Below are 20,398 nucleotides of genomic sequence, written 5' to 3'. Positions count from 1 at the left end.
CCAACTTTTAGAGGCCATCTTCAAAACTATCCAAAGTAGCAATAAGCTGGGCCGAGCCCACCGGTCTCCATGATTATTATGTGTGCTGTATTAATTGATATGTTGTCGTTTTGATGGAAAGATTGATTAAAAAGTCAACGACTTCATCTTCTTCCTTTTGCTCAGGGCGTATTAGTGTTTTTTTTTTAATTTTAAGTCTGAACACTCCATTCATAAAACTAACCATGAGAATATCCATAGCAAAAGCATATTTTCAAGTTTACACAAAATATGAGACCCATTAAGCAAAACTCTGTCAAATTTAGGAGACGTCTATTATCAAACAAGAAAAAGGACAACACCAAGATCTGTCTTCTGGAGAGATGGAGGATGGTATCACTCAAACAATGGCAATAGCAGCACTAGCTATCCTCGGCCACAGATCAACACACTCCTTCCCAATAGGACCAGTAATCGCAGACCCTTTCATTTCTCCCTTGGGATTGACAATAACACCAGCATTATCTTCAAAGTACATGAAGACATCGTCCTTTTCAGCGCCATGGCTTGCGCTGCCTGACGATGACGGCCGGCATGACCTTCTTCCTCAAATCAGGTTTTCTTTTCTTGACGGTGGCCATGACCATGTCGCCGACGCAAGCGCTAGGCAAACGATTTAGACGACCCTTGATTCCCTTGACGGAAATGATGTACAGATTCTTCGCTCTGGTGTTGTCGGCGCAGTTCACCGTCGCCGCCACCGGTAGACCCAGCGACATCCGAAACTTGTTTCGGGCGGATCCTCCGCGTCCTCGGTTTGACATTTTGGGTGGCTGCGGCTCAAAACAAGAGACTGAGCGTCCGCATCAGTGCTCGCCTTCGGCAAAAACAGGCCGCCCCAACGCTTTTCTTCTGCTTTTTCAACAAGTCGCCTCATTCTGGGGTGGCGAGGCTTTTTGTTGCCGCATCGCACCGGAGCGTGCCCAGGGCGCGCCTCAATTTCGCCTTTGAAAACACTGATAGTTTATAGGCAATTATGCATGGAAAGCAGTTTCAACCCCTTGCAATAGATATCCAAATATTCCAAGATGTCACATTCATACAGCCACATAGTCCTATGGTAAGGACACGTACAATCCAAATAGAATGTAAACCATTCAAGATTCTTGGCAGTAACTAAGTTCTTGAGCTATTTATCACTCACATCCAAATCAAGAATCTCCAACTCTTTGACACGCCTCTTAACTGCGAAATCGATCCATTCACGCACCAAATTTTCGCAGTAGTCGAGATTGGCTCGAATCCTTAACTTGTCCAAGTGCCTCTGATTTGTGCATTGTCGGAGAGAGTGGTGCAAGAAGCTTAGGAAGCATCCATGTTCTCTAAAGCATTCCTCGTCGAGACTAATAATAGGGAAGGAAGGCCAGAGAGTTGCCCACTGCTTCGAAACAGCGTTGGATTGGGCCGCCGTTTAACAGAAGGAAGGAGAGGATGTTCTCAATGATAATGTCAGGTAAGTAAGGTTTGAAGGCGGCAGCGGTTTATGGGTTCAGAGCATCATCTGTGAGAGCAAGGTATTTGAACCGTCTGCTCATTTTTTGAGTGCGCTAGTGAAATGACGCGTTGGGTTTATATAGGATTTTTCTACTCCACACCTTCCTTTTCTAGAAACTAAACAACATGATGAATTAACACAACTACAGTTTAGAACATTTGGGCCAAATCTGTGAGCATAAGTTTGATCAGAAACACACTTTCAGACACTGTGAGGAGTGCATAGAAAAACCTAAGTATGCTATTGATTACATGGAAGCCATTGCTCAGGTTCTTCTATGCGTACACTCAGTGTGTGTGTTTTTCTGATCACATTTTTGGACTCAGTGTGTGTGTTTTTCTGATCACATTTTTGGCCTGCGATTAGCCTTGTGTCAATCCTCGTAGATCTTCCTCCCTTACTATCTGCTCTTCAGTGACCTTATCAATTAAGCATTGGTCCATACATGTGCATGTACCAGACTTGCATGCCCCCCCCCCCCACCCCCCCCCCCCCCAATATAGGGGTATTTAGATATACACCCATTTGGGTAGACCCATTTTACATTAAACCCTCCTCTTCATTTTGCAACAAACTCTATTTATTAGGTAAATTATTAATTAAAAAAAATTTAAGACGTGGATAACAAAACCTAATTTTGCCAATATTTACTAAACATGTCATGAACCCAAATTAAAAACCACAATCGTGATTTTCATGCTAATTTACCCAATCCTAATAAAAAAAGATTGAGATTATTCCATGATTAAAACTCAATTTATTGCTACCGTCATTATAGATAAATTATTATTACTAAAATTACATAAATATTTGTTTGACTCCATCATACTTATTATAATATACCTAACTAATATGAGTTGCTTGATGATATACTTAACCTCTAGGAGTTGGGTAAAATAAGAAATACCTATAAGAAAAATAAGATTATCTAGAAAAAAGATGAGTACCTTACAGTGAGAAAATTTTAGCATAAGAAAATATACCTACAAGGAAGACAACTTGTCTTGTGTTTAATTATACCTATAAGAAATACAACATTATCTAGGAATAAGAAAATATACCTATAAGGAAGACAATATAATCTAAAAAAAAGATGACCAGTACCTTACGATGAGGAACTTTTAGCATAAGAAAATAAACCTACAAGTAAGACAACATTGTCTTGTTTAATTATACCTATAAGGAAGACAACATTGTCTTGTTTAATTATACATATAAGGAAGACAACATTGTCTATGAATAAGAAAATATATCTATAAGAAAGACAATATAATCTAGAAAAAATATGACTAGTACCTTACGATGAGGAACTTTTAGCATAAGAAAATACACCTATAAGGAAGACAACATTGTCTTGTTCAAATATACATATAAGGAAGACAATATTATCTAGAAAGAAGATGAGGAATTTTTAGCATAACGTATAAAGTACTTACCAGATCATGTTATATTTCTTGATCTCATATCTCTTAATTTCTTCTTCTCTTTCAATAATCTTTCTTCAACTATGACTAGGAGAGTCAATGAGAAGTACCATGATTGCCTCCTCTTGCATCTCTTGTTCTCAATATTATGCGGTAACATTTGGTTTTATTGAGAAAAATATGTATGAAATTCTTTCAAAAAACACTACCTTCATATAAGAAAGATAAGAACTACAAATTTGTATTAGAAACAAAAATGAGCATATATATATATATATATATAGAATGTGTGTTCATGTCAACAACATAAAATAAGGATTATATAAGGAAAAAAAATTGATTAGTCAACCAGAAGGGCAAAACTGTGAAGCCAGAAGGGAAAAATTGTTCATATCTAGAAAATGTTTTTCTTTGTCAATCAGAAGGGCAAAACTGTAAAAAAAAAATTATAAAAATAAAACTTATAAGGAATGTTGAAATAACTAATTGGGTATAGATTAAAAAAAAAGAAAAAAAGAAGGGAGTGTGTTTATATGAAAATATGGCTTCCAAGATGGCTCTATGACTAATTATCTCACCAATATAAGCATTATGAGAGTCCTAATAAGCATTGTTTTCTGTCTCATTTTATTTCAATCCCTAAAATAAAAGATGCTCCACCAAGATCCTTCATGTAAAATTATTAGATAAGAAGGTTTTAGTGACTTCATATCAGTACTAGCTAGGAAAATATCATCAACGTATAGAATCAAATAGACAAATAGATAAAATTCCTCCCAACCTGCTTAAGGTATACACATTCATCTACAATATTTTTTGTAAATCACTCAATCAAAAGAGAAATAATCTTAATAACAAGAACTTCAAAAAAGACCAATCTTTTTAGCAGTAGAAAATAGAGGATGGTCAACTGACCAATTGTGGACAGTTAGATTCAAATTTGCTAACCCCCACCTTTAACGGGGTGATATCACCCAATTAATAACTCCCATGTATGATAATCTAGATTATGGGCTAACTATGGTTAAGTTAATGAATAATCCTAAGTTGATTATTAGAAAACTTTTCTTAAATGTATGATTGTCTCTCTCAACTGAACATATGCAACTATAGCCGATTAGTTTCATACTCGCCTTCTACTCAACTCCTCTCTCTCTCTCTCTCTCTCTCTCTCTCTCTCTCTCAATTGCAATGTTAGCCAATCTCATCTCCACACTAAAGCCCCCGAATTCTCCATCGTTGCAAACCCATCGAAACATAGTTATTTGTTTCATCTGTAAGAATTGTTCACTGGCTTTTGTAGCAGAAAATCAAATAAAAGACAAAATACAAATGGGTTTTGAGATTTCTCTGTGGTTTTTGTTGTAGAGGATTGTAATCATTATAGTTTGAGTTTATTTTGATAATTGAGGTATTTGGGGTTTGGGTCCAATGCTATAAAAATTTTCGCTCGGTCATTTTGCCATCTCTGATCTCTCTGTAAAATTGCCTCAATCAAAAGGAAGAAGTTGATGAGGTCATGGAGATGAGAAATAATATTGTATTTATATTAGATTAATCACGTACATTTTGTGATAATCAAGAGATAGTTTACTCTAGTTGATCATGTTTATACGTGGAAGAGTTCTACCGAGTGGTGATATCACCCCCTTAAGGTGGGGGTGAGCAAATTTGAATCCTTAATACTATGTAATGGAGGAGACCATTCTGTTCTGCAATGTTCTGGTACTAAGACACCCTACAAGCCATTAATAACAAGTAAATAAAGATGAAAAGCGCAAAAAAAAAATGTTATGTCATCATGCACTTCGCATTTTAGTGAATATGTAAGATAATCCAATTTAAATGCTCATATTAACCAACGATAAGTAAAATTGAACCAATCTAAGTCATATAGACACATCATGTCCTGACTACTATGGTAATTTGAAGGCTTTATGATAAAAGCACGGGGAATCCAGTCTAGGTTTGGAAACAACTATGTGTCATGTTACATATTAGAAGCACACACCATAAGCAGCAGCAAAAGAATTGATTGTATATATTACCTCAGCCTCGTCAAGACGTAAATCCACTTTTCTGGAGCAATCAAAACTTTCAAGAAAATTTCTCATAGATGAATAATATTCAGATGACCATGAGGCCCCCAAAATACGGTTCTAGCATTTAATAAATTTGATGGAGGTTCCACAAAATGGACCTTGCTCTTCAGATGTCCACCGTACTCAAAATACTCCAGATTTGGAGTGCAAATTGAGCTCTCCATAGTTTCTTGGCAATTATGCAACAGAAGGTGTTTCAACCCCTTGCAAGAGATGTCGACGTGTTTCAAGCTATCACATTCCCACAAGTACATTATGCCATGGTCAGGACAGGTACTGCAATCCGAATAGAACCTAAAAGACTCAAGATTCTTGGCAGTAACTTCCAACTGTCCTGGAATGACAATAGGTAATTTCCAAGGATTTCAGACTGTCACTCGAAATGTCAAGCTGATGGGCATTGTAGCCAAGCAAACCTCTATGAATTGACAAATGCTCGAGGCGAGGACACCCCGAAATCAATGTGGGAATGGTCCATATTGCTGGGTCAGCCTGATCATCCATAAATAGCACCTCTGTCAGGGACATGGTTCTCAATAAGGGCAGGTTCACACGATCATCAACAATGTCTGAACAAGCATACATTTGCACATTCTCCAAATTCAAACTAATCCAAGATTGCGAATTTAAAACACTATGGGCTATCTGGTAGTGACTAGATATACACAATAATCGAATGTCCAACTCTTTGACACACCTCTCAACTGCGAACTCAACCCACCGTTCGACTAAAGTCTCATCGTATCCAAGTTCGCACTTGGCTCGGATTCTCAACTTGTCTAGAAGCTTCGGATTCTCAATTTAATTATTATGGTAATGTATGTATATATGATCCCAGATCCCCTACAACTAGCTTTATTATTTTCTAAATTTTTGCAGCCAAATGGCTAAAGGTTTGAAATTTGGAATAATCCTGACCCAGTAAGGAAACCTGTGAATGACAGGAATGTATGTTTGTATTTTTATAATAGCAAAATTTACGCAAATGGTTAATACTACGGCAAATGGTCTCCACGCAAATGTAATATGGGCGGTCAGGAGAAATAGACATAATGTTCTATTGCAGAGTTAAGGGCAAACTGCCAACTGCTTTGGCATGACTAGGGCCTAGGTGAAGTCTGTTGCGATTGCTCTTCTTAATCAGCTTATTATGCAGCCCAAGTCATCTTTAGTAATATGATCTCTACACCCATGGAATTATGCAGCTCACCCTTTTCGCATTACTAGTTATCTAGGACCAGCTGTAAGTATGAGACAACATTATACTTCTCTTTTGTTTGTTTCTCGGAGCATTATGGCATCTGATAGTTTAAATATGTATTCCCTCATCCCAGTTTGAGCTATCAATGAATATGAATCATTCTTAATTATTATTTTTCCCTTTCTTTAGTATTGTAGCCTCATTAATTGGTATTAGAGCTTGGTTTCGATGCATGGGAATCAAAACCCTCACCCTTCCCTCTCTTCCCAAGATGGACACGTTCCACCCATCAACACCCCTACTCGACGAGTCGCACTCACACCACCACGCTCCCCCGCCCCAACCAATTCTCCCACTTCCACTCAGCGACCCCCATTTTATTCCATCTCAACTGACCAATTAGCCACCTTCCAGGCCACAGTAGACAGCCTCCAAGACCAGAATGACTCCCTTCATTCTCAGAATGATTAGCTGCAGCATACAATCGAGACCATCGCCCGGAATCAAACGTGGATGAACCACCAATTTGCAGCCCTGCATAACACTCTGCTGAATGAGCGTGTTAACGCTACCCACCCTCCTCCACCGTCTGTAGTAAACCACGCCGGACCCTCAGGTATTGCAACTCCTTTATCCGCTTCGGTTATATTCATACCATTAGCTGGGCCACAACTTTTTCTGGTAATCAACTCCCTACAACACCCTATCAATTTGGGTCTTTCACGACACCTTCCCTTACTGATTTCAGTCCTAACCCGCCGCCATCTCCTCACCACACACCACCATCACACTCTACCACAAGCTCATCTTGCTAATACCCCTTAAAATCTGCAATAGCCGCAATTTTTTACTCCCTCACAAGCATATGGCTACCCACCACCCAATGATGCTTACCCCCCGTAGCAATATCCTTACCCACCACCACCACAACATGTTCCGCACCCCCCCCCCCCCCAAGTTGGAATTGCCCCGATTTACCGGTGAAGATGTCGTTGGCTGGTTGGCCATGGTGGAAAGGTACATTCGTGTCAATCATATCCCTGAATTTGACCGTGTATAGTCGGTTGCCGGCCACTTTGGGCCTGACGCATCAGTTTGGATGGATTTTTACGAGATTCACCACCCTAATCCCACTTGGGTTGACTTCATTGCCGCCATTTTGAGTCGATTTGGTGCGGGAAACCAATCAAAATTCAAGGGCTGCCTAGCTCACCTCCAACAGACCTCTTCTCTTGAAGATTTCAAATCCAGCTTCACCAAGTTATCTTGTTGTGCTTCGTATTGGGCTGGTCCGAGCTTGTGCCAATTTTCATTGAAGGGCTATGACTAGAGATACTACATGAGGTCAATGCTTTTAACCCTCAGTCACTTGCCGAGGCGCAACGTCTTGCTCGATGTTTCGAAACCAGAATATTACGTTGCGTTCGAGCCAACCTTACCGTCCCCGAATCTTTCCTTATCTCAAAACTGAAACACCACTTCCTCATTCTCTCCAGTCTCTTCCAACACCAACTCACCTTCTTCCTCCACAACCAACTACTGTCCTCCCAATCAAAACACCAATCCTTCCACCACATATCGCCTGAATCGTACATTTTCCATTGTCGAGCAACGTTACTTCCATGCTCGAAACCTTTGTATCCGTTGTGCTGAATCATACTCTAGCAATCATATTTGCAAGCAACCGATTCATGCTATTGTGGAGTGTGAAGCATCAATGGAGGTAGCCCAATCTTCGGAAAAGAACTAGGCAGAGCAATCAGATCTCGAGGTAGTGGATGAGTTTCTGAAGCTGCCGTTACACACCATCACCAACACCTCCCTCAGTGAGGTGATGCATCTCACTAGGTCAGTCCAAGGTCCAGATGGAGTTGTTATGGGTTAACCCATTTGTGTTTTCATTGATTGCGGGTCAGTGATGAATTTCTTGTACCCGGAAGTGGCCGGCCGGTTGGGTTTGCAAATTACACAACTGAAGAACCTCCATTTCACATCTGCCTCCGGCCATGATGTCACTCCCTCCGATGAAGTCCATCAAGTTACCGTTACTATGCAGGGGTATCAATTTACCAATTCCTTCCTCTCCTCCATGTTGTCGGGTGTGATTTGGTCCTCGACGCAGAATGGTTGGATACACTAGGATACATTGGCTGACATTTCAGGGGTAAGGTGATGACCTTTGTCGTCGATGGGCAGCATCACATTTTGCATGACATAACCTCTAGGCACTCCAGTATGGACGATAAAGCCATATTTAAATATATATCACGTGAACAGATAGAGTCCCCACTTCATGTTCATGCCTTGGTGGAGGGTGAGTTGGACCTCACTATTACCAGCCTTTTATCCACATTTGTAGATATTTTTGAACCCCCAATGGGCCTAACTCCCTCTCGGGTCATTGTTTATCGAATCCAGCTACAACTCAACTCCATCCCAGTCAATGTGAGACCCTATAAGTATGCTCACTCACAAAAGACTAAAATAGAGGCCCAAGTTAATGAAATGCTTTCGCAAGGCATAATTCGCCAAAGCTGCAGCCTGTATTCCTCTTTAGTACTATTGGTTCGCAAAAAGGAAGGTACATGGCGTTTTTGCGTGGACTATCATGAGTTTAACTCGATCACCATCAAAGATCGCATCCCGATTCAGATGGTTGATGAGCTTCTTGATGTGTTACATAGTGCCCGTTATTTTTCCAAGCTTAATCTCAGGTCCAGATATCACCAAATTCGTATGTTTCCAGAGGACATCCGTAAGACGGCTTTCCAAACTCATGAGGGCCACTATGAGTTCCTTTTTATGCCATTTGGTCTCTCTAATGCTCCATCCTCATTTCAAGCTTTGATGAACTTGTTGTTCAAGCCGCATCTTCGGAGGTTTATTTTGGTGTTCTTTGATGATATTTTAATTTATAGCAAGAATATGGAGAGTCATTGTGTTCATATACGCATTGTATTTGATTTACTACGTGCTAATGATCTTAAAGTCAAGCTCTCTAATCTACATTTGCTAAAGAAAAGGTGTCTTATTTGAGACATGTGGTCTCGGAAAAAGGTGTGGAAATGTGTCACACCCCCAAATTCGAGACCACTATTATATGTAAATATGGTTCCCGAATTAGAGATGTGACTTTAAAACTAATAAAATTTCCTCAATAAAACTGATAGAAAAGTTATATGTCTGAGTAATACTTTTATTAGGAAACAAAATCAGAGTTATTTTACAATACAACAGATTTAGAAATACTGAAATTTAGCGACGATACATGAGTCTCACATTTATTGTCTTGAAATAATAAGTGAAGAAAAACCATCATTTTATTTAGTAGATTCATCACATTCCCCAAACATCTACTCATTACCTGAAAATAAGATTGTGTAGCATCATGAGTAACACAGACCGAGTAAGTACATAATACATTCTTATAATAATTTGGCTAATGAGAAATTTAAATATGAACAACCAAGTAAAATGTACCAAGAATCAGGTGTATTTGGTCACACAAATTCTTACTTATGTGAATAGATACATATCAGTATCAATATATTCAATCAATTGTGTGAATTTTTAAGAAAACTGGTAATTAAGCACAAAGTCACATGTTAGGGTTCACGTTTACCCAAAACATGGATACGCCTTAGCATACCGAGGCCAATACCAAAATATGTATACTCAAGGTCAATTCTCCTATGAGTATAATAGTGCACTATCTGTAGGGATTAGGGCTCAAGGCTAACTCACAAAACACAAAATAATTTTACCAGCAATTCACTTAAGCACGGAGTAATACTAATCACCCGGCTTCACACCTCCAACTCTATAACGTCAATAAAATATCACAAAGTTTAGTAATTAAGACAATATTTAAATACTAAATATATATATATATATATAATCTTACACCAAGATATTAATACTTATCAATAACTCAATGTATGCATGAAATAAAAAAGTTAATAAACTTAAAAGTAAATGTGCAAATAAAGTAAATGTACTTTAAATTAAAAGTAATTAAATAATATTAGTTAGTAGTCGAAAAATTAGTAGTCATTTCTTTCATAATAAGAAAAATCTTTGTCCAAAGTAGCAATTGTCATCCAAATAATAATGTCAAAGCTTGTCAACTTTCCGTATCGATAACTTAATCAATAAACTTCCAAATTAGGCAAGTGATGAATCTATGTTCAAGGATTTTTCGTAAGGAATCCAATATGATAAGTCATACAGTCCAGTTCAAAGTCATTGAGTCCAAAAAAGTTCAAACACAGTAGCAGTGCAGAAACCGATCATCAAGTTATCATCTTAGATGTCTACATATTCTACTTGTAACAAACATTTTATCATTTCTTCTGAAACTTTCCAGATTAAAAGTAGAGGTCTTATACTTTAATTTGATATAAAGTTTGTGGAAAATGGTTAAGAAATGAGTCAGATATAGGTTTTTAAAGTTGTGAGTGCTACAAAAGATTTTCAGTAAGTTTATCAATTCTAACTTTGATTAGCCATAACTTCTTCAATTCTAAACATTTTTGAGTGATTCAAAAGTCTAAATTGAAGAATTTCTCATGAGGAATATAATTATATTATTACCTTGGACAAACTCAGATATTATAAAATATGAAAATATAACTCTTACCAAAACATGATCTTTTACATTTTATCATTAGTTATGCACTTTGATAAATCTTAAAAGATAAAAGATTATAAGGATGTAATATGTACTTACCTTGAAGTTTCAGGGGTGAAATAAAGGTTTTGATGTGGATCTAAAGTTGGATTACTTTAGTAAAGAATAAACTTATTTAAGAGAGAGTGTGAATGCTAGAATTTTAGCTTGAGAAATATTGGATGGTTGAGTTTTCTATCAACTAAGAGAACTCTAGACTTGCATGATTTCTGATTTTGAAGTGTGAAGAAAACTTGAGGCAACTCTCAACTATGAATAAGCCAAGAAGGAACACAAAAGTTCAATTCTCACCTACCATTCTCAATAAGTAATATTGAGTGATGACCTAGCTAGTTAGTGTGGTTGTTGACAAAGAAAACAAAATAGTGTGATGGGATAAAACATAAAAATAAATCAGCTAGGTTCAAAATATATTGACATAAGGATTATATATATATGTAGATATAAAAAACACATTTATATGTGTTATTCTAAAAAATAAAAGGATATTTAGTATATTCCTTTCATAAGGTTTTCAATATATTTGCACTATCTAATACTAATATAATGCATAAAATATAATATTATTAGTATTAGTCTTAAACTCGATTACAAAGTATCGAGTATATGCAAGAATATGAGCTAACGTATTCAAATCGTGGTCTAATACTTATAAAAATATTTTTTTATCTTTGAAAGTATGTACCTTAGCATCATTGGTTTCTAAAGAGAAATATTAAAAGAAAAATTAAATTAATTCTAAATTAATATAACTTTATAGTATTAAATACTAAATACTAAATTTCGGAGTATTATAAAATGGATTATGAAAAAGTCCACATCATTGTCAATTGGGCTCAGCCAAAGACTATCAAGGGCTTGCATGGTTTTCTGGGCCTGACAGGGTACTATTGTAAATTCATCAAACACTATTGGCTCATCGCCAAACCTCTCTCTGTGTACTACTGCGGGGTTTTCTGGGCCTCACGGGTACTACTGTAAATTCACATCTACCTCCTTGGCAATTCCTTCACCATCATCACCGATCACCAACCTCTTAAACATATGTTGGATCAACGAATTTTAACCCCTTCTCAGCATAAATGGCTATACAAATTGATGGGCTACAACCACAAGATTGTTTATTGCCCCAACACTCTCAATTTAGCCGCTGATGCTCTCTCTCAAAAATTGGAGCTTTGCAACATTCTCAGGGTCTCTATTCCTCTCTTTGAGAGTTTAGGTGCCATTGACCATGATTGCCTCATTGATCAAGTGGCTAGTGAGATTATCACGGTCTTGCAGAACAATTCTTTCTCGAAGAAGCACTTTGACTAGCACAATGGCCGTTTGTTTTACAAGGGTAAGCAATATGTTCCCTCTACTTATGATTGGCGTTGTAAGATTCTTGCTGAGTTTCACTCTTCATTGACCGCGGGTCATTCGGGTACCTCCATACTTACCTTCGCCTTGTTCAAAATTTTTCTTAGCCGGGCATGAGAAAAGATGTGAAAAGGTTTGTGGCAGCTTGTGATCAATGGCAGTGCCAGAACTCTGAATTAGTGACCCCTCCAGGTATGCTTTAGCCCTTACTAGTTCCTAATCATGTTTGGGTTGACATTTCCGTGGATTTCATTGAGGGCTTACCGCCATCGGAGGGAAATAAAGCCATTTTTGTGGTTGTTGATCGGCTCTCCAAGTCAGGGCACTTTCTGGCCATCTCTCATCCTTATACAGCCGCCGATATTGCAAATGTTTTTGTCCGAGAGATCTTCCGGCTACATGGAATGACTAGTTCAATTACAAGTGATTGTGACCCAACCTTTGTGAACAAATTTTGGGAGAAGTTTTTGAAACTGCAAGGTACCAAGTTGTGTAGAAGTTCAGGGTATCATCCACAGTTTGATGGACAGACCAAGGTTGTGAATCGTTGTTTGGAGCATTACCTTCGATGCTTTGTGGTTGATTGTCCACTTATTGGGTTGCCCTGCTTCCTTGGGCCGAGTGGTGGTATAACACCACTTATCACTCCGCAATTCAGATGACGCCGTACCAGGCTTTATATGACAAACCACCACCATCTATGTCTTTGTATGTGCCAGGCACAACTAATGTGGTTGTCGTGGATCGTGACCTGCAAGACCGAGAAGAACTGATTCAGCTAATCAAGTCTAATATGGCTTTGGCATAGAACCGGATGAAACAACAAAGTGACAAGTACCGTACTGAGCACCAATTTCAGGCTGGAGAATAGGTGTACCTGAAATTGCACCCTTATCGACAAAAGTCACTTGTGAAACGACCTGCCTTCAAGCTTTGTCCCCACTTCTATGGACCATTTCAGATTGAATCTAAAATTTGGGCAGTAGCTTACAAGCTTGAACTTTCCTCTCACTCCAAACTTCACCCGGTGTTCCATGTTTCATTGCTCAAGCAGATGATTGGTGACAACCAAGTTCCGACCACACTTCCTCCAATTGCAGATGATGGAACTTTTCAGTGGATTCCTGAGAAGGTTTTGGATATGGCTTTCATCAAGAAAGGCAACAGATTTGTGACAAAATGACTGGTTCAATGGTCTGGATTGCTTGCCTCTGATGCTACTTGGGAGAAGGCTCAGTCCAACATCAACCTGTATCCTCATTTCAACGCTTGAGGACAAGTTTCTTCTCTGGGGGGGGGGGGGGGGGGGGGAGGCCTTGTTGCGATTACTCTTCTTAATCAGCTTATTATGTAGCCTAAGTCATCTTTGATCTCTACACCTATGGAATTATGCAGCTCACTCTATTGGCATTACTAGTTATGTAGGACTAGCTATGAGTATGAGATAACATTGTACTTCTCTTTTGTTTGTTTCTCAGAGCCTTGTGACATCTGATAGTTCAAATATGTATTCCCTCATCCCAGTTTGGGCTATCAATGAATATGAATCATTCTTAATTATTGCATTTCCCTTTCTTTAGTATTGTAGCCTCATCAAAGTCGGTTTCAATATCGAATGCCCTCCCATCTCCAGTTTTTTTACCAGCTTAAAGCTGTGTTTGACCCCGCTTAAATTCTTGATTATTAGCTTATGTATTAATTTAATCTGGTAAAAGTGTTTGGTGAATCAGCTTATTTCTAAGTCTCTTTATTCCTAATGCAGCTTATAATCAAAATATAGAAGCTACAAAATGAAGCTTTGTAGCTTTTGAAAGTAGTTGATGAGACAAAGAGCAATTACAAATTTAAAAATACCAATTGAGTCATAAACACACTCTTGAAAACAAAATTTACAAAACACCTAACAAAGTTTACATCTTATTATTCAAAACACACACCATAAGCAGCTTATTTCATACTCACATTGGGGTCAAACTGGGCTTTAAATATATAAGGAAGTCGAACTAACAAAACATAATTCAACTTTGAGTAAGCTAGTATAAATTCTAAGTTCAAAGGATATATAAGGCATTCAGGCAATTGGAGTCAAACTGGGCTTTAAATATATAAGGAAGTAGAACTAACAAAACATAATTCAACTTTGAGTAAGCTAGTATAAATTCTAAGTTCAAAGGATATATAAGGCATTCAGGCAATTGGGTTAAAATTAAAAGGTTACATTACATACGTAGTCAAATTAACTCTTGGGACAACTATGAGCAATGTTATAAATAGGAGGCTACAAACTACAAGCAGCAAAAACGAGTTGAAAAATAGATTATATAATTACCTCAGTCTCTTCCATGGTATCTTCACTTTCATATAGCAATCGAAACTTTGAAGAAATTCTCTCATAGCAAAATAATATTCAATGGTCCATGTTATCTCCCAACTCTGATTATACAATTAACTAAATTTGACGGAGTTTCTAAAAAATCGGACCTTTGTCTTCAGATATCTACTGAACTCAAAAGTCTCTAGATTGGGAGTATGAAACGAGCTCTTTTTAGTTTCTAGGCAGTTATGACTTTGGGATAGAATAATATTATCGCCTTGCTCTTCTACTGCTGTTTCATTTGTAAATAACGTTCTGACTTCTATAGCTGCGAACGTTTTTCATTGTTAGATATTGTAACTTGTAACTTGAACTTCAAGGATCCTCCCCTTTTTCAGAAGCACTACCATAATCGAATCACAACATCTTTTCAATGTCAAAATTCATCCTGTGCTTCGCTTTTATCTGTTTACTGAACCAACCTTGCCTAAGCTAAATGATCGAAAACACTTCTACTTTCAGTAACAGAGCAAGTCCCAGTTTCATAAAGTATCAGTTGATAAGGAATACAGGTTTAGGGACATGAATATGATACAACATAAGAATCATCATTTTCTGAAGCAATTCTACCGAAGTAATATCATTGCTCTGCGTGGTTACTCACAGTTCCCTTATCATCATCATCATCATCATCCCCATCTTCCTCGTAAACAATGTTATCACTGGTAATTCATCCCCGTCTACAGAAGTAATATCATTGCTCTGCGTGGTTACTCACAGTTCCCTTATCAACATCATCATCATCCCCATCTTCCTCGTAAACAATGTTATCACTGGTAATTCATCCCCGTCTTTTTCTTCTTCTTCTTGCGTGACACGGTCACATGACGAATCTCAAAAACTTATCATCCGATACGATAAATTAATAATAATTATACATTTTTATATACCTAAAATAAATTAAAAATATCAATTTAAAATTGTAAAACTCATCCATTACACAATCATTTTAAGAAATAACATCAAATAGTCAAGTAACAAAAATGCATATAACCAATAAAACACATTCTCGTTTCAAGACTCTTAGTCTCTCAACACCAGACCACCCAATTGTACAATAGAACTAATATTATTCCATACAATAAAAATGCAAGCATCAAGCTCTCAAAAACAACACAATCAAAACCAAATTCGCCTAACAACTTAGGTTAGCTTTAATTAGCCTATTAATACTCAGCGGCTTGAGATAGATATTAACCCCTATATATACTTAATCCCCTCACCAATTATAAAAACTCAAATAGAGCCGTTAACAGAATTGAGGTCACCGTCGTCAGGTAGAGGCCTCGTTCAGTCGTTGTGAGCCCCTGAATTTGTAGTTTAATATTTTTTATTAAACTACACGTCACTACGAGCGTATAAATATTCGCGGAATAATTTTTTGACACTATGTTTATTTTCTACAAGCTTTAGAAGTTTTTGTTTTATGGAAATGTTTAAAAGAACTTTTCAGAAATTCTTATTTCCAATTTTAAATCTCATCCATCTATTTCATTCCTCTTATCTCAGCCATTGGATCAACTTATAAAAACCCAAAAACCCTACACATAACCCACACACCATCACCTCACCTCTTCTCTCTCCCTCGGCTTTCTTTCTCTCTCTCTCTCTCTCTCTCTCCTCTGTTACAAAATAGAGTAACACAACACGACCTTCTCCGGGCTGCACCGCCACCCTCCAGCGACGCCTCGCCACGAGACCACCACCATCACCACAACCGCCTCTCCTTCTCTCTAATTATACTCGCAGATTCGACATCAACTCGATTCCGGCAAGTCCGAGTTTTGAGGCAATGGGGACCCGTTGCCGATTTCCCGAGCTCCGGCGACTTTGTGGAGCTTCTCTTGCGTTGTGGCGGGCTAGAAGAAGAAGAACCAGTAGCCATGGTGTGGTAGCAGAAGACGTCGGGAGGCCACTGATAAGTGAGATCGGAGATCGGAGGAGCACAGTTTGCCGTGTCCGTGGTAGCAAAAGGCGTATCGGGTCGTATCGGCGTGTCGGGGCGTATCGGACATGTTGACACTCCACTCTTTGCCGTGTCCGTGCAACATATACTGCAGCTGCTTGATACTATTCTGGTATTATGAGACACTACAAGACATCAAACGAGTATCAAATATGGAGATCACAAGTCACATGTAATTGCACCTTGCACTCTTTAGTTATAAAAGTTCACGTTAACCATCAGAAAGCAACCACTTTACTTAATATGAGTCCTATAGAGGTAATTATGTTCTGTCTTAGCTCTAATATGGTAATTTGAAGCTTATGGGATCCGCCATAAATTTTTCAGGATTTCCAACATAATCTTTCAAAAATTTCCTCCAGATTCCCCAGTGCTCCTAAACTACTTTGAGTAACGCTCGTCTAGATATATGAAGTAGTTCATATTCAGGGAATTGGATAAATATTAGTTCTATTTCTCTAAACACTGTTCAAATAGCCAGTGCAATGTTAGGGAGAGGAGGTTACAAACTATAAGCAGCAACAAAAGCATTAAAAAAGAGATAATATAAAATACCTCAGCATCATGAATATGTAGCTGGACTTTTTTGAAGCAATCGAAACATTCGAGGAAAGCTCTCATAGCAGAATAATATTCAATGGGCCATTCGGTCTCCAAAACTCTGATTGTAGCCTTCACTAAATTGGATGGAGCTTCCAGAAAATGGACCTTGGCTTTCAGATATCCGCTAAACGCAAAGACTCTAAATTTGGAGTGTGAAACGAGTTCACAATAGTTTCTAGGCAATTACACAATATAATCTGTTTCAAACGCTTGCAAGAGACGTCCACATGTTTCAAGCTTTCACATTGCCACAAGTACATAACCTTGTCAGAATAGAATGTAAAAGACTCCAGCTTCTTGGTGGTAACTAAGACTCTTGGGGAATGACAGTGCATGATATCCAAGGATTTGAGACTGTCACGTGAAATTACAAGCTCATCGGATGAGTTGCCAAGCAGGTAAGGCTCACATGACCAATAACAGTCACATTTTCTAGATTCAAGCTAGTTAGAGATTTCAAAGTCAAGAAATCATCATTGATCACCGAATGAAAGTGATCCAAAACGTGAATGTCTAACTCTTTGACCCACCTCTCAATTGCGAAACCAACCCACTCTGTGACGAGAATGTAGAACTTGGCTCGGATCCTCAACTTGTCCAAGTGCCTCTGATCCCTGGATCGTCTGAGAGAGTTGCGCAAGAAGCTTATGAAACGTTGACGTTAGGAATAGCATCCGCAAATGATCAAATCTCTCTCCCCGAAGTGTGGAATAAGCCTCCGATCCTCCAAGCATTTACAGTTGTTTGGATCGGACTCATCGATATGGATGACAGGGAAACAAGGCCAGAGGGCTGCCCACTGCCTCGAAACAGCGGTCGCCCGAGCTGCGTCTTTGATCGGAAGGAATGAGAGGATATTTTCGATGACGCTATCAGGTAAGCAAGGAATGAAGGTCGAGGCGGTTTGGGGGTTTCGATCATCGTCTGTGCTCTTTAGGGTTTCGACGGTCCGCTTATTTCTGTTTGTTTTCGGCGGCGGTAGTGAAATGACGACGCTACTGATAGTGAAAGATCGTTTTCTTTTACTACTATTAGGCTATGGGCCTATTGGTCAGTCCAGGCCCAAATTTGTCGGGAAGCTCTTCTACGGCCGTTTCATTTGAACTGGTCTGCGTTTTGTTGGGTCGGTATATATATATATCTGTATGAATATTTGTAGAGTCGGCCGTTACAATATACTTCTCTCTATGCCTCTCTTCCAATTTTGATTTTTGATTTGGGTTCCTTTTCTCTCTCTTTTGGTTGCCAACCACCACCGGGTTTGTTCTCTTCATTTTCGCTTTACCGAGGTAACTTCCCCTTTTCCTTTGATTCTTCTCACTTGTGACTATCGTGTACATCAATTCGACAAAAAACCTGTAGAGAATTGAGTCCCACAGATTCTTGATTCTTTGGATTTTGCTTTTTCGATTTCCAGATTGATTCGTAGTCACGGTAGCGCGGTTGGATCGACCGCGGCGGTTTCGATTTGTGGTAACAATGATTTAGGCGTTGCCTTTGATTTATGAGTTGCGTTGCCTTTGATTTATGAGTTGCGTTGCCTTCGATTTGTCTTATAATCTGAATCCGATTATCGTGTTGCCTTTGATTTAATGAGTTTCGTTGCCTTCGACTTGTCTTATAATATGATTCAGATCTTTACGTTGCTTTCGATTTGTTTTATAATCTGATTCAGAATATTATGTTGCCTTCGATTTGTCGTATAATCTGATTCAGATTATTACGTTGTCTTGGATTTCGATGTTGCCTTTTGAGTAGATACAAATTGGAACAGATTTATATGAATGACTTTGATTGATTCATTGCGTTTGTTAACACGTTGCCTTCGGTTTGTATTATGCCTTTCGGTTTTTATGTTGCCTACGGTTTGTCTGTGCTTAATAGAGAGAGTGAATTTACTGGGAAAATGACATATATTTCAATGATGCGAACTTTAGTATTATGAGGGAGAGACATGTAATGGATATCAGCTCAATGATTTGGTGCTCCCTCTTTTTATTGAGGTTGAAGTGTCATTCATATGCTGTGTCTATGACGGAAATTAGCATTTCTGAGGGATATATGCCATCTTTTTTTCCTCTCTCATGTTGCCTTTGGTTTGTAAGTTGCCTTGGATTGATACGTTATAGCCTTTGATTTGTTTTATATAATCTGAATCAAATCGTTACAATGCCTTAGATTTTGGTGTTGCCTTTGATTGTCATAAAATGCATCAAATTTATATGGGTGGCTATGATTAATGGTTGCCTTTGATTAATATGTTACCCTCGGTTATCTGTGCTTAATAGAGACCTAATTTATAGGGATAATGACATGTATTTCAATGATGCGAAATTTGGTAATCTGTGGGAGAGACATGTATTGGATATCAGCTCAACGATTTGGTGCTCCCTCTTTTATTGAGGTTGAAGTGTCATTCTTGTTCTGTGTCGACGATGGGAATCAAGCATTGCTGAGGGATATATGTCATCTTTCTCTCCTCTCTCATGTTGCCTCTTATTTTGGGACCCAAAATTTATTAATTGGTTGATTTACACCATAGAGCAACAATTCTGCCAAGTTTTGTTTTGATTAATGTGTTGCCTTCGGTTTACAACACAGAGCAACAATTCTGCTAATTATGCTTTGTTTTATGAACTGGAGATTTAATTGCTGCATCTGATGAGCATGTAGCGAGACATTTGGAGGTTTGGATATCTGTATTAACAGTGCAAACATTGTTAATCCCATTTTCTTCTCGAAAGATCAAACTGGTGGCACTTGCACATGGAGACGAACCGTGGATGTGAATCTAATTGCATTTATTAATTGTACTCACATCACGGTATGTTTTGAGCTTTCATTAGCTTTTGCTTGTATACTTCCTATCAGTATATGTCAATGTCTTGTATTTAAATTGCATAATTTTGTTTTTTGCGCCATTTTTATCTCAACCGTCTGACCCTTACTTGTAACTTTTAATTTGGGTCCTATGCCAATGGATCATAAGGTTTACTCTATTCTCTTTTATTTCTTCATTAATTGTCTTCTATAAAGACTACTTATCATGATGCTACAGCAAGATGTATATTCTTTTGGGATGCTACGACAGCAATGCTCGTAGTTCATTGATTAAACAATTATACTTTGTTATATTCCAAAG

At 38.1% G+C, this 20,398-nt stretch overlaps 3 pseudogenes; all 3 read right to left on the bottom strand.

The window, feature by feature from the left end:
• Nucleotides 1-213: 213 nt before the first annotated feature.
• On the bottom strand, nucleotides 214-820 carry LOC126782053 (60S ribosomal protein L23-like; annotated as a pseudogene).
• A 3,780-nt stretch (nucleotides 821-4,600) lies between these two features.
• Nucleotides 4,601-8,663, bottom strand: LOC126782590 (putative FBD-associated F-box protein At5g56410; annotated as a pseudogene).
• A 7,685-nt stretch (nucleotides 8,664-16,348) lies between these two features.
• On the bottom strand, nucleotides 16,349-18,530 carry LOC126782582 (putative F-box/LRR-repeat protein At5g41840; annotated as a pseudogene).
• Between the last annotated feature and the right edge of the window lie 1,868 nt (nucleotides 18,531-20,398).

This window comes from Argentina anserina, chromosome 2, assembly GCF_933775445.1.
Source record: "Argentina anserina chromosome 2, drPotAnse1.1, whole genome shotgun sequence".
NCBI classification, from domain to species: domain Eukaryota; kingdom Viridiplantae; phylum Streptophyta; class Magnoliopsida; order Rosales; family Rosaceae; genus Argentina; species Argentina anserina.
The sequence above is the reverse complement of the archived record's forward strand: the minus strand, read 5'-3'. Positions and strand labels throughout refer to the sequence as shown.